Consider the following 3,778-nt stretch of genomic DNA (forward strand, 5'->3'; position numbering starts at 1 on the left):
ATTAAAGGATGCACACACACACACACACACACACACACACACACACACACGTATTAAAAACGAATATTATTTTTCCTCACAAAATACATTACGTTTTCTCTTCTTTACCTCTCAGAGTTCCTTCCACTTCACTTACCATCAGACCTACCCAATTTATGTCTCTAACTAGAAAATGAAGAGGCTTCTAGGGAATATAAATAAGATAAAATTAGATAAAGCAAAAACTGACACATCAGAATTGGAAAAGCAAACAAACAGAGGGAAAAGAGCCCAAGAAAAAGTACATGAATCAAACCTACTAGCTTACATAATCAGAACTCCCATAAAAGCACTAAACTGGAAACACAAAATATAAACAAAATATCTTTATCATGAAAAGAAGGCAAACATAAATATAATTAAATTAAAAATAAAATTAATAAAAGTAAAAGGGAAAGGCCCTGACATGGCTTTGTGAAACAAGAAACCTCTAAAGATGTCAATAATTTTGTTTTATATTGACTACCAACACCTGGGCATGGAACTCCCTCGAAAAAAGTAAAATTTTATTTGCGAATGACTATCACTTGGAGATTTGTCTGTGGCAGGAATGGAAATGTGTCCAGTTCTTTCATCTCTTGGATCCTATATAATAAAGAACCATAAAAGGCAAATTCTACACATATTACCTAAGACTCTGCCTAATTCAAATGTGCATGTATCATGTTGATTTAAAAGATCTTCATTCCCTATAGCTCTTACATTATTTTTCCTCCTATTTTGCAGGGTCCTTTGAGCCCTGGGAGTTAGGATTTGATGAAGACTTCCCATTTAGTGCTGAGATTTACAAAGTCTCTCATTCTACACATAGTGGACTTAATGTATCTGTGTATGATTGTATGTACTGTGTGATCAAGCTTTTCTTATAAAGGCAGAACAAGGCATTGATCTATGACTGTAGCAAAATTTCTTTGGAAATCATTTTAAAAAAGAATTTTTTATCACATAATATATCCTGATCACAATTTCCCTTTCCTCTACCTCTCCCAGTTTTGCCTAACCTTTGCTCCAACCAAAATTGACTTTTTCTGTCTTTCAGTATATAAAAATAAAAGGACTATAAGGAATAAGAATATAATATAGCATAAAGGAAAAAAAAACACTTTGTAATTGGACAAGACAAAGATACAGAAGGAAAAGAACCAATGTGAAGGCACACAAATCTGAGATGCATTTTTTTGCACACTCAGGAATACAATAAACACTCAACTGAATGTCATAGTGTATACACAGAAGACATGGTACAGATCCTTCCAGGTCCTCTGCATGCTGTGTCAACCTCTGTGAATTCACATGGACATTGGAAATGTTGACTTAGAGAGCATTGTTCTCAATGTGCCCCTCCACACTCTCTGGCTCTAATACTTTTTCTACTCTTCTGCTGTATTATCTGAGCCATGAGGGGAGGGATTTAATAGAGACATCTTATTTAGGGATGAGTGTTCCAAGGTCTTTCTTATCCATATCTATCTACTCTGTTTCCATTTACTAAGATCTTCTGCCCCTCCTGTCCCATACTTTAAATCTAGCCCCTATGGTTCTAACAGATTGTAGCTTGTTTATCATTGATATGATAACTAATATCTACAGATAAGAGAATATATACCACATTTTTTCCAGGTCTAAAATACCTCACTCAAAATGATTTTTTTTCTAAGTCTATCAATTAACCTACTAATTTCATGATTTCATTTTCTTTATCCATTTTTATGTTGACACTAGATTTATTGCAATTTTTCACTATCATGAATAGAGAATCAATGACCAAGATTGAACAGTGTCTCTATAATAAGACATAGCAATTTTTTTGCATACATGCCTATGAGTAGTATAGCTGGATCACAACATAGATCTACTCCCCCATCTTCAAGAGGATCATGCACACCTATTTCCAGGATTGCTGTACAACTTTGAACTCTTGCCAGCAATGAATTGGATGTCTCCGTACTCATGTCCTTGACAGAAATAAGCAGTCACTTGTTTTATTTACCTTAAATCATTCTGACAGGAATAAGATGAAATCTCAAATTGGTTTTGCATTTCCCTAATGCTTAAGGAAAATGATGATTTCTTTAATTGTTTCTCAGCTGAGTTTCTCCCATTAAGAATTCTTTGTTTAGATTTTTACCCCTTTTAAAATTGTGTTGTTTTCTTGATGTCCAATTTTTATGTTCTTTATATATTTTCTATGATCCCTCTATCATATATGTCATTTCTAAAAAAAATATATATTCCTATTGTTTAGGCTGCTTGTTTGTTGGGAATGATGATGTCCTTTTCCACACAGATGATTTTTGCTTTGTTAGATTTCATTTACTAATTTTTGTCTTAAAGCCTGTGCTATCTGTACTTTCTTCAGAAAGTATTTTCCTGTTCCAATATGTTCAAAGATGTTCCCCACTATCTGTTGTAACATGTTTATTTTGATTGGTTTTATGCTGACACCTCTGATTCATTTGGATATAAGTTTTGTATGGAGTGGTAAATATGAATTTATTTGAATTCTTTGACACACATTCATCAAGATTGACCAGCACCAGTTTTTGTAGGTGTTTTCTTCTTTCAGTGTGTATTTTTTGCTTCTTGATCAAAAGTTAGTTGATATTTTAATGTATTTCATTTTATGATATGTATATGAATGTTTAGGTACAAGAAGTGGAATGTCATATGTTTTAAAATAATGGGCTTTTGTAAAACAGACTAGTTGACACAGTCTTCGGTCATTTTGGAGGAGAGTTTGAGTAGAAAATGAATATATCGGGTTGGACTGTGTATGTCTTTGGCGATTTCTCTTGATTATTAACTAATATATAAATACCAAGCCCACTGTAGTATATCCTATTTCCTAGGCTAGAACCTGAATCAAAAGAGAAATAATAATAATAATACAGTAAAATATATGTATTTATTTCTCTCTGCTCTTGGCTGTCAGTGTTAGGTAACTAGTGTGTTCTTGCCTCAGCATCACCTCAGTAATGGACAATAACATGGAATGAATTGGATAAACATTTCATTACCAAGTGGATTTCCCTTTTGTTCATGTATTTGCCATACAAAGAAATGAAGCTCAGGCTGAATTGCTTCTTAGTTTTGTAGTTATATAACTTACACAATTTAAGAAAATTATATCTGTCTTGAATGTTCGATAAAATAATTGGTGAGTTTAATATTATGATGTAGATGGTGACAATCATTTTATACATCTTTTCAAAAGTGGTCTTAGAAATATTTCTGAAACATAATACTTACTATACATGAAATGCTTTTGCTTATTGTTTAAATACTCAGAATAAAGTCTCGAGAAGTGTCATTTAGACCATTAATTTCATTGTAAAGAGAGGTTTTAAGAGTACAACAGATGTATTACATGATTACTCTGGTTTATTCTTTATAATAGGAATAATGAACTTTAATCTGACCATGTAAGTTTGATATCATATGATATTTTTTAATTTCATATGTTCACATCATTCTGAATAATGTTGATTGTATAATACATCATTTTCTATGTCATATCTATGTGCTTATATATTTATTGTGTTGCCAAGGAAATACTGTAATGCTTTTATATTTGCACATTTTTTCCAAGCAGAATTTCCAGCTTTATTTAAATACTAGATAAGGAAATTTCTCTGAGACCAATCTAAAAGATGCTATAAATCTGCTAACTATATTGAGTAAATGGGCAATTCATGTTTTATAGATTTGCTACAACTAATTATTTCAGTCAGAAAAAAGA

Source organism: Phodopus roborovskii, unplaced genomic scaffold (assembly GCF_943737965.1).
Source record: "Phodopus roborovskii unplaced genomic scaffold, PHOROB, whole genome shotgun sequence".
In the NCBI taxonomy this organism is placed as follows: domain Eukaryota; kingdom Metazoa; phylum Chordata; class Mammalia; order Rodentia; family Cricetidae; genus Phodopus; species Phodopus roborovskii.